Source organism: Cricetulus griseus, chromosome 2 (genome assembly GCF_003668045.3).
Source record: "Cricetulus griseus strain 17A/GY chromosome 2, alternate assembly CriGri-PICRH-1.0, whole genome shotgun sequence".
In the NCBI taxonomy this organism is placed as follows: domain Eukaryota; kingdom Metazoa; phylum Chordata; class Mammalia; order Rodentia; family Cricetidae; genus Cricetulus; species Cricetulus griseus.
The window spans coordinates 229802903-229815424 of record NC_048595.1 but is presented as its reverse complement, the minus strand read 5'-3'; the positions used below and the strand labels follow the sequence as shown (position 1 = coordinate 229815424).

The window sequence follows — 12522 nt, the reverse complement described above, 5'->3', positions numbered from 1 at the left end:
AGTAAGAAAGCCTTCATATTATATAATTTCAGAATTTTAATAGAAACCATGTTTCAGCCTTGTAACTTATTAATTTTTAAGTTTGTTGAAATATTAAATCTTTTTCTTCACTTAATTATAACATTAATTACAATATTCTTTGTCACAATCTTATTTGATACATTTTGCAGCTCTATGTCTGCATGCTATTCTATTCTACATTCTATTCTATTTTATATATCACTCCCCCAACCAGTAACCAACTAGTTAGCTATTTGATTATTGTAGCTTCATAGAGACACTTACAAATAGCTATGATGTTTCTTCCAGTATCCTTTGCCTTTTAAAAACTGCTGTAACTATTTTTGTTCCTTGGCTTGTCTACATACATTTGTAAATCAGAGGACATATATGTCATTAAAAAACATGCCTTATGGTAGTGTGATATATTCTTCTCGGCCATGTCCTGCATACTATTAATATGATACTCATATTTACATATATTTGATATGTATATAGTTATCTGAATAATGCCAAGTACATATATCTATGGCAATGTGTGTACAGCTTATAGCAATTTGTTGGCTATATTTCAGATGCAGTCATGAGTTACACTGCTCTTGAGTTTTGCTTGTTTTTTAATGAGGTTTCTTCATGCTTTTTATTAGATCAGATCGAATCTTGGATTAAGATGATTTAGGAAGCTATAACTTCATATTTTCTTGAATAAATTATTTAATATTTATGTTATCTCCTCTAAATGTTCTCCAAACTTCACCGCAGAAACTCTATCTCTAATTCATGGGGTGAAACAATGTGGTGAAGAGTGATGTAACAATACATACCATGATATATGCACCTATTTCCTATATCTTGTGATGTGCTAAATATGTTTTTTTTCTAATTCAACAGAATCCTATCATAAACAAATCTTGTTGCTTACTTTCCCAGATTTTCAACCAATTTATAACCCTCCTATCTCAGACTCCTGAATAGTGTTGTTGACGACAGGTTTGCATTGATAATCTCAGGTGCATGCATTTGAGGTATGGCTTAAAACAGGTCAGGAAATGTCTGTATATGACCACTTATCAAACTAGCACTTATCAAAAGTATCTTTATCAAGCACTACATAAAACAATGGATTATTCTATGTTAACTTTTTAAGGCAAGAGAGTGTGTGGATATTACCGTTAAAGGTTTTTCTTAAAGCTGGAGCATTTTACCAAGAATTCATAGAGAAAATAACTCCTGAGTGGTCAATGTAAAACAAACTCAGATTTAGTCAGTCCCCTTCCCCACTAGTAACCATTCTGGCATTCCCTGTGTATTTATGCACCCCGTGCCTTACAATATTTATAAACCAGCCAAATAAGTACTTTCCCTCACTACCTTACATTGGAATTCCAATTCTTTAAAATTTTCTTAGAAGAACTGTTCTTCAGCAATAAAGTTTTCAAGTTTAATTTAATTTATCTTTAATATTATAAACCAGGGGTACACCATAATTCAAACAAAAAAAGTATGAACATGAGATCATCAGAACAAACCTGTAGTCAAATACCACTGAGGAGACTGAGGTAGGAGAATTATGAGATTGGTGACAATCTGGGTAAATAAGCAATGAAATGTATTTATGATAAAAGTGAAAATGAGGAAGACACAGTGACTATCTTATTTTGCCTGCCACTAGAGAAATAAAGGCTGCACTGTGGCTAGTTCTAGACTAGCCTGGCTATCTTGTCTCAAAATGAGGCAGGACACAGTTGATTGAGAGAGTATTTGTCTTGCTAAAGGCAAGTTATTTGGCTCAATTCTCCATTGTGTCAGCAAACAGAATATTTTTTTTTAAAAAAAAATCAGTGCAAGGGTTTCACAATGTTTCTGTGCAAAACCCTGCACCAAAATATAAATGTCAGTGAATTTGTTTGTCCCCTTAATTGTTAATAAGATGAAAGTCATAAAAATGTGTTTAGCTAACTTAGATATTTAGAGTCAGGGACCACATGACAAAACTATTAGAGCAAAAAAGGGAACTTGAGACTCACCATATGGCACATAGTTGCCATTTAACAGGGTTGCAAAGCATTACCATTAAAGCATAATGTTAAACAGCATTTTGACTAATGTTTTACAATCCCCTGTGCTTATTTTTATACAGGTCAATTATAGGTATTGTGGCTGTATTTCCTTATGTATTAACGGTAATAGACGTTCTTTGTGTGCATTGTAAGGATTGAGATTATATGTAACACATACAATTATATTATAATATATATATATATATATATATATATATATATATATATATATACATAAAGAGTAGGGGCTTAATAATTAAAGCCTCCATTAAAGAGAGGACTTCATTTTAACTATAAATAGGATCACAAATATAAGTGAACAAAAGAGAAGCACAAAGCCACAGACATAGGGTTGCAGTGCATGACCAACCTCTCATGTGTCTTAGCACAGACGTTTGTTGCCAGCCTTTCTGTTACTGTGGCCCCCTGCCTGCTCTAGCTACAGTTTCTTAGCAACACACTGCTTTGCTGTCACATGCTTTGGAGTGTTTGTTAAGCATCTACATTTAACTTCAGACCTTCCCTTAGCAACTTTTCCTTGAGTGATAGAGGCCCTGGCTGAGCACTACAAGGAGAGAGGTGCTTTCCTTTAATGCTACCTCTGTTTAAGTCTTCCTGTCTTCAAGGGGCAGGGCCTGTATGCTACCTTTGTATATGGGAGGTATTGGAATGCAGAAGCTTCCAAGAGTTTTACAGAAATCTCTATCACTTACTAAAACAAATTCCAATTTATGAAGTTCTGCAGCCTAGGGCAACACACTGTTGTCCTTATTTCCCAGTAATACATTACCATGAATGAGGTCATAATGTCATCAATAGTGATTCAAGACCTGAGCTGAGGGTGTGTATTAGTTGGTGAAGTGCCTTAGCAACATATATGAATCACATCATTACATAAACCAGACATGGTGATAAAAAAATAGGCCTACCATCCTAGCCCTAGGGAGATGGAGGCAAGACTATGTTTAACTGCATAAAAACTTCAAAGCCAGGCTGTGATACATGAGACAATACTGTATCAAATTTTCTTGGACGACATAGCAAGTATTATAAAGAACACCCTCAAACTCAGGTTGGTATTTAGCACATTAATATCACAGGGTGATTTTCTAGGTTTTGGCACTTTGTACTATAGGATGTAAAGAAGAAATCCAAAGCAAAAATGAGAAGTTAGAAAAAATTGGACTACTTTGGCAAGTAATTAAATCACCAAATTATGTTTCTAATGCACTAAGAAAAATAAATCTATGGTTGCATTCCCAAAATTAAGTTCAATTTTATTTGTGTCATAGGATTCTGCTGGTTTTCATAATCTGCCTTCTGTGATACAGAGAGATAAAAACCTGGCTTAGAACAGATGAGTGAATTTAACATTGTGATGCTGGCAATAGATTTTACACTACCAACAGTAGTTTTTAAAATGGTCTTTTGATAGATCATTTTTTTCATTCATGACCCATCAAGGAAAACTCTTTTGGCATTTGAAGTTTTGAAAACAGTCCTCATTCCAACATATGTCATTCAAGTGGTATGCTCATTGCACAGATAAGGAAACACCATGTGTGAAGCTCTTGCAGTCTCAGGTCACTGAGAACTCAGGTTGCTAGATAAGGAGGCATATGTAGGAGAACAGAAATAATACTCCCTCGCTGAGATCAGATAAGTCTCCATCCACGAAACTATGGAACTCCCTTCATTCTTCAGTGTAGTAATCCTTCACTGTTAAGAAGTCTTACAGGGAAATTTGTCTGGAAGAGAGAGATTGAGTTTGAGTGACACTTTCTCAATGGAAAGCCCATTCCAAAGAAAGAATCCCTTTGTAAAATAATAAAGCCTGCCTGTCACCTGTCACCTGATATCACTGTATTTTTTATGGTTGGTTAATGTACTTTCCTCTCCAGCATTTTGCATCATAACTTTTTGGTTCATGTGTGTTTGTGTCTATGTGAATGTAAGTACATATGTGCATAGAGAGGGGAGCAGCCATAGATTGATAATACGGGTTATCTTCCTCAGTTGCTGTTCATCTTATTTTTTGAGGCAGGGTCATTACTGACCATGGAGCTTGCCTGTTTAGCTAGTGTGATTGATCAGAAAGCCAGCTGCATTAGTCCACCCATCTCCACTTTCCTGGTGTTAGGAGTATTTGTATATACATCAATCCCAACCTTTTATATAGGTGGTAAAGGACCACACTCAGGTCATTACTCTTGCCTGCCAAACACTTTAGAAACTGAGCCATGTCCCCAGTGCACTATTTTACATTAAGTTAAATTCTGTATGTCAAGAAATAAATGTAAGACAGTTGTATTATTGACAGATGTTCTGGGGTGGGTGTAAAGAGATGTCATCATAGAAGAGTGTGAATACCGTGTGGCGGCATCTTTCTCTGTACACTTAGCTAACTGTTCATTCCTTACAGATTTGCACCTTCTGCTCTTGGTAATTTTATATAGTTGCTTAGGAAGGGGAAATGTGTAATCAGGTCATGCTTCCTCTCTAAATTATTCTATAGTAATTTACAAACTGTTTTGTTACCTCAGGCTTCAGTACACATGTCTTAACAGATGTCTGATGATATAGATGAACATAAATTTTGCAGTATTTTCTCTGGTTTGATTGGGTTGGCCTTATTCCTGCAACTTACAAAACTAGGTAGTTAGTCCGCAAACTAACCAGATGCAAGAGAAATAACCTAGTTCAAATCCTGGGCAGGTTAGCAAGCAGCTGAGAATTTTAAACTGGTCTCAGAATGATAAGTAATCAAATCCTAGTGAAGCCACTTAGTCTCATTGGGCAGAAAAATAGAGACATGGAGCCTTATAAATAAGTCAGACCTTTTTTGTCACAGTTGCAGAAAGGTATAGATTCTAAGATGAAAGAACAGACAGATTCAGAAGTTTCACAGCTTGAAGCATTTTGCTTGTGTTTTTCTCTAGTAGTTTTGAACTTGGTATTTTAAATTTAAGGCATTTGATTCATTTTTCAGTTGAATTTCCATGAAAGGTGATATACTAATGTAATTTAATTTTCCATATGACTATATCCAGTTTTTCCAGTGCCATTTGTTGAAGAGACAAATTATTACATGTGTGCTTTGATACCTTTATCAAAAATTGGCAGGTGACAACTTCTATTTATGTGGACTTAATTTTTCAGGGCCTGTGTTCTATTCTGTTGGTCTTAGATTTGTTTTAGTAGCATGCTGCTTTTAGTCCTGGGGCTCTGAGGTATAATTTCAGATAAGATAATGTGATAACCCAGTATTACTCTTCTGTCTATAGGTGCTTCAAATATTCCAGAGGCATCGTATTTCTATATGGATTTATGGTATCTCTCTTTCTAGGGGTATGAAGAAGATTAATGGTATTTCAATGGGGTTTGCTATCATTTTTTGCAAGATTAATTCTTCCATTCCATGAGCACAGAGTTTTCTTCTATGATCTAGAATCCTTTTCAATTTCTTCCTTCTTCCTTCCTTCAGTTCCTTTCTTCATTTTAAAATAATGCTTTGGACATAATGTTTTCATTTTAGGAAAATCTTTTACCTCTTTAGTTAGGTTCATACTGTGGTATTTTAATGTCTCAAAATCATTATGAATGATATTTTTGTTATTGGTAAATAGAAAAGCTAATATTTGTCTGCTGATTTCACATTCTGATACTTAGCTGAAAGTGTTCTCAGAGTATTTGGATAGACTTTTAAAGTTCTTCTTAATATAAAGTCATATCATCTGAAACACAGATACTTTGGATTCTTATTTATATACGCTATTCTTTTTATTTTATTTATGTATGTGAACATTGTCCTTCATGTAGGCACAATGTGCATTACTTATTGTCAACAGATAAAGAAAGGAAGTATCAGATCTCTTGGAGATACAGTTAAAGATGGTTGTAGATACCCACCTGGTAGGTTTTGGGAACCGAACCCTGGGCCTCTGAAAGAATACTCTCAGCTGCTGAGCCCTGTCTCTGGCTCCATTTACACAATTTTTATTTACTTCCCTTGTAACATGCTCTAGTTAACATATTAAGTATAAAGGAGCACCACTTTATCATTCCACAGGAAGGGATTGCAGTTATTCTCTCAGTTTTTTTTTCTTTTACATTAATTAAAAGGTGACTATAGGCTGTTGATTATAACTTATTGTACTGACTGGATTTGTGTTTCAACCTGACACAAGCTAGAGTCATCAGAGAGGAAGGAGCACCAAGTGAGGAAATGCCTCTATGAGATCCAATTGTAAAGTATTTTCTCAATTAGTGATCAGTGAGAGAGAGCCCAGCCCTTAGTGGGTAGTGACATCTCTGGGCTGGTGGTCCACGATTTTATAAGAAGTTAGGTTGAACTGGGCGTTGGTGGTGCACGCCTTTAATCCCAGCACTCGGGAGGCAGAGGCAGGTGGATCTATGTGAGTTCAAGGCCAGCCTGGTCTCCAGAGTGAGTGCCAGGATAGGCTCCAAAGCTACACAGAGAAACCCTGTCTGGAAAAACCAAAAAGAAACAAACAAACAAACAAACAAACAAATAAATAAATAAATAAATAAATAAATAAGGTAGGTTGAGCAAGCCATGGGAAGCAAGACAGTAAGCAACACCCCTCCATGGTCTCTGTATCAGCTCCTGACTCCCGGATCCTTCCCTGTTTTAAGTTCCTGTCCTGACTTCCTTCAGTGGTGAACAGCAATGCTGAGATATAAACCATATAAACCCTTTCCTTTCCAACTTGCCTTTTGGTCATGGTGTTTCATCACAGACGTAGAAACCATAACTAAGACAAATTGGTACCAGAAATGGGATATGCTGCAACAGACCTGACAATGTTTTGAGGAGGATTGTGGAAGAATGTTGGAAATTTGGGCTAGACAAGCCACTGAGTATTAAGAGCTCAGTGGTAAGTTCTGAGGGAACTTGGAAGATAAGAATATTGAGAGTAGTACAGAGGGGATAGAGGCTTGGCTTGTGACGTTTCAGAGGGAAGATTAAAATCTCTATTGAGGCCACCTGTTATTTTTAATTAAGATTCTGTGGTTCTGGTTAGCTGGGGCTGAAGAATCAGCTGTGATTAGCAAGATATCAGAACTACTAAGTGAAACTTTGCTTTGCTGGGAATCCTTAATGCTGGTCCACAGGAGCTAATAAATTAGTATTGATTAAGTGATTTTCCCGAGGAGAAAACTTCTGGGAAGTTTTTCCAGAGAGCACAGAGAAGCTGTGTTCCACAGGCAGCCAAGGTTGTACCTCGTGCTGGCAGCTGCACTTGGTAATGTGTAAGAGTCACCCAGGCAGTACTTGTTTTGAAGGAATGAAGGAATGATGGAGGGCTGCTGAGGCTTGAGAGCCTCGGAGGAACATTGACGAAGGTGCAGCCTCAGTGGCACTTGAAGTCCCAGGAATGAAGGGGTTATACAAAGGAGTTGAGGTTTGACACCATGAAGAAAGTCAATGAAAGTGTAGCCCAGTTATAGCAGAAGACACTGGCATTTTGGAGATGTCAGTACTAAGGTACAACTACCACCAACTGCAATGGCAGTGGAGTGAAGCTAGTACAAGCCCAGAAGATAGTCTGTGTGTGCTGCAGAAGACAGAGCAGAGAAATGACTTCTGCTCCTTGGAGGAGTCCCCAAGATGATGAGTAAATCCTAGATCATTGGATATCGAGTTATTTATACTGTCGGAGTTTGGTTTTATTTGATTCATATTGTGGCAGTGCCCTGGTTCTTCCCTCTTGAAGAGTTATTTAATTTTGGTTTTTTTAAAAGGCATCCACACATAAAAGACTAGAACTTTTAAAAGAGATTGAATATTTTAAAGAGAATGAAATTTTAATGTGTTTGAATTTGTAAAGATTGGGGGACTTTAAAACGATTTATGTTTTTAGTGCGAGATCTTGGGGATGAATAAGAAAGGAGGGTTATGGCTTAATAGTGGTATGTTTGTGTGTCAAGTTGATAAGGGGTCAGTAGTGCTGCCTGGTTTTGTGTGTCACTTTAATACAATCTAGAGTCATCAGAGAGGAAGGAGCCTCAGGTGAGGAAATGCCTCTCTGAGATCCAGCTCAATTAGTTATCAATGGGGGAGGTCCCAGCCCATGGTGGGTGGTGCCACCCATGAGCTGGTGGTCCTGGGTTCTGTAAGAAAAACTACTGAACAAGCCAGGGGACACAAGCCAGTAAGCAGCTTCCCCTCATAGCCTCTGCATCAGCCCCTGACTCCAGATCCTGCCTTGTCTGGGTTCCTGCCAAATAAACCCTTTCCTCCCCAACTTGTTTTTGGTCATGGTGTTTCATCTCACCAACAGAAAACATAATTAAGACACTTACATTTTGTTGAGAATTTTATTATCAGTGGATTGTGAACTTTGTAGATAGTCTTTACAATAATGATTGAAAGGACCATAGGATTTCTGTCTTTAAGTCTATTTATTCTCAGAATTAAGTTTATTGATTTCTGCATATTGAACCAATCTTGCATCTCTGGAATGAAACCAACTTGGTCATGGTATGTGATCTTCATAATGAGCTCTTCCTTCCTTCCCTTCAGTGTTCCTTAATATCTTCAGTGCTGCCTTAGTTTTTGTTTGCCTTATATTGTCTTTTATTTTAAAAGAAAGTTTTGATTGATATAACACAGAAATCAAATAGTTTTTATTCTAAAGACTTTAAATATGCATTCCCTTTTTTTCTGCTTTTTGTGTTACTAATAAGAGACCTAATGCCATTCCGACATGATATATGGTCTTTGTAAATAAGCTGATTTTTTTTCCTTTTCAGATTCTGTTTCTATAATTTTTGTTTGTTTCATTAAATCTTTGTATATTATATTTGATGCCTTTGCATTAATGGTCATGAGGAGGTCCTTTTCTAGTCACTAACTTTTCAATTTTGGTTCCTAAATAATTCTTAAATTTATAAGTACGTTTACTTCTCTTGATTGGGAAAGTTTTATGCTTTAATTTTACTAAATGGAAGTTCTGTTTATTCTGTGCCTTTATTGTGTATTTAAGCTCCTTCTGTTCTGGGTGTTCCTGGGTTCATTGCTTGATTGTATCATAGAATTCTTGGAAACTTTGCTCACATTCTCATTCTTTTTCACCATCCCTAATATTCTTTCTTCTATTTGGTCAAGTCTATTAGTAATACTGTTTATCATTTTCATTTCACTCATTGAGGTTTTCATTTCTGATATTTTTATTTGGCTTTTATTTATAATCTAATTTCCTTACTAAATTATTTTCATGCTGCTACTGTTTTTCCTATTTTGGTGAATATTAATTTATATCACTGACTTTCCCCCTCCAGCTTCTGGAATGAATTCATGTGCTTGCATATAACCTAGTACAGCTCATTGATAATTTCTAACAGAAATATTTCTATGTCTTCACATTGGCATTTTACACATTTTACTGTCTTTGAGTTCAGTGGGTAAAGAATTGTGATCTTTTGGCATAGTCATGTTTATTGCCTTACTCTTTAATGTTCTTGTGTTCCAATTTGCATGTGTGTTGGTCTGGATGTCTCCCAGCTTTGCTGTGGATTGTCTTATTGAGGAGTCTATTATTGAAGTCTCAGTCTCTAGTCCCAACCAGTAAGAGATCAAAAAACAACCTGCTGTGATAATAGCAATATTAAACAATATAAAACATATACATATCCTTATAGTCAACTAAAGTATCCTAGTATATCATGAGAAAGTCACAAAAATGCTATATGATGGGCTATGAAGTTAAAATAAAAATCATTCATTTTGTTTGGTTGTACAAATAGTAAGTGAATGATACAAAGGAAGGAGAAAATGGAGAAGGAAAAGAAATGGTTAAATTTTAAATGGAAGAAGTTTAAGAATACTTTGTGGAGGAAGAGATTAGAAAAAAAATTGAAGGAAATGAAAATGATCTCTAATTGATAGCCTCTTTTTTCCTCTGGTTATTTTTGTTACATATGTAAGAGTATACAAATATATAAATACAGGTGCCAAATATGTGTTTGTGTTTTGTGTTAATGTGATGTCAAGGCTGGCTACTTCATACTGGGGAGTGGAATGAGCACAGCAGTGATTAGGGGTGCCTTGGGACAGCTGGAGAATGAATGAGAAGGGTGAGTGGTGTATTTCCATTCTAATTAAAATGAATATTTTTTAAAAATAGATGAACATAGAAATTAAAATCCAAATAATAAAAATCCAACATAAATTTAAATAAAATTTAAAATGGGGAATATTAAGAATAAGGGGAATGCTAATATAATGATAGTATATTTAAAACAAGAACCTGTAATATAATGCCAAATGCTTCTGTAAGTATAGAAAGAGGAATTACACAGGTAAAGAAAAATAAATTAAAGTAAAGGGGAAAGTATTGTTTGGTATTTTTTAAAACTAATAAATAAGATTATATAAATGTAGGAAGCAAAATAAAATTTAGGCTTTTTATAATGAAATAAAATAAGAATACTACAAGGGTAGTTAGCAACAGAAGAGACTATGAGAATTAAAAAAAAATGATTTCACTTTGGAATGTTTCTTTTCTGTGGCCTTTGAAATTGGAGATGGTGTGGTGTAGTCAAGGAATACTGTAGAGGCTGAGTAGAACTTGTGCACTCCTGTCTTTCCTGGGGCTTGTGCTTAGAGTTTGTGTGGGAGAAGTGTCCTATGCCCACCAGAGGTGTCTTTACCTAAGCACCTTTCCTTCTTTGTATACAGGGGAAGCTTGCAAGCCACACTGAACTCTGTAGTCTGAGGGCTGGGCAGACTCTCTCAGCCTCTCAAGACTGTCCATACCACACTATCTAGGGTGAGTAATATTCTAGGTGGGAACATGTCCTAAGTGCATTGGAAATGTGGGATGTGACGGCAGCATTGAGATCTGTACAGCTAAGTATCCTGCCTCCATGCTTTCAAGACGTCCTGATTATTAACAACACCAGAGAGATAGGTGTAGCTATGCATAACAAGCCTGGAGTTTGTAGGTTATGCAACAGAAATATCAGGCTCTAGGGTTTGACCCAACACTGTCCTTGAATTCGGGGCTATCAACCTCTGTGGTTTCTTCTCCACCTTGTATGATGTTCCCTGACCCTTAGGTACAATAATTGTTTTTGAATATGTATCCTTTGTGGTTGGGCTGCCCATGATCCATTGATCTCTGCCTTGTGTTGGTTTTAATTTTTACAATGGTCTCCATTTTCTGCAAAGAGAATATTCATTGATGAGGGAGTCATTGTACTTATTTGTATATAAGAAAAAAGATTTAGGATGCTGTTAGGAATTATGGTGGTCAAGTAATGTTGAAGTATTAGATTATTCACTGAGATCCATTAACACATGATTCCTGGGGAGTTGATTAGGTTTCCAGCACCAGAAACAATTTCCCTCTGAGTAAACAGTCCTTAAGTCCAATTAAACAGCTGCAGGCAGGTACTGACATGTGACAGCCATTATTATATCTTTAGGTATATATTGCCATGGTTATTATTGTTGCAATAATAACCTCACAGAGAGGTAGGACTATTGATTGGTTCCCTTCCTTACACAGTACTTTGTAATCATATAGAAGCTAGACTATAGGCAAAAGGCTTCCAGGTTAGATACAGTTCAAATCATCCAAACCATGTGTCTTAAGTTTGTGGTGTTTTCAGTAAGAGCAACTTATCTTCAACTTCTGAGAGGCAATTGTTAGTATTGAAGCATTTGTACTGGCCTGCCTTTGGAGTTCTGGCAGGATAAACCTTCAGCTACTGCCACTAAAAGCACCACCTGTGCCTATTCATTTTAAAGGATCCTGCCCAACTCCCATCCCTCCCTTTCTTTTCTTCTTCCTTCCTTCCTTCTTTCCTTCCTTCCTTCCTTCCTTCCTTCCTTCCTTCCTTCCTCTCTTTCTTCTTCTTCTTCCCCCCCCCCATCTCCCTTCTTTTTCCTCTCTCCTTCTGCTTATGTCCATGGAGGCTGGTCTGCACCCTCTTTCCCCTTTTTATGATCCTTTCCTCCCAATTAAATAACCCTCTGCTTGAACTCTGTTGCATGGTGTTTTTCTCTCCTGAGCCACTTTTTATAATTACAACCAGCAACCAAAGGCAGCAGCAATAGCGCATACTGCTTTGGGAGTCATATGAACTACCCTGAACAACAACTGGAATAGAGATTTATTATGGCTGGTACTCGGGTTTTCATTTGTCAGTCTAAGGTTCTTGTGGCAAGCATGGTGAGCTGAAGTAATTCATTTACCATGAGCATGCACGCCCGCGCGCGCGCGCGCACACACACACACACACACACACACACACACACACACACACACACACACTTTTAGGTAAATGGAAAAATAATATCATTCCTTCAAGTTTTATCAGTCTTGGTGTTTCTTCTCCTTCCTTCTTCTCTGTTGTTCTTCCTTCCTCTATCCTGTGAGAGGACCCTTCCCCATTTCCTCATTTCCCCCTTCCTAGCACCTATATCTAGATA

The 12522-nt window shown here is 36.8% G+C and overlaps 1 pseudogene; it reads left to right on the top strand.

The window, feature by feature from the left end:
• The window catches only part of LOC113834486, a 40918-nt pseudogene that overhangs the window by 3835 nt on the left and 24561 nt on the right, over positions 1–12522 (top strand).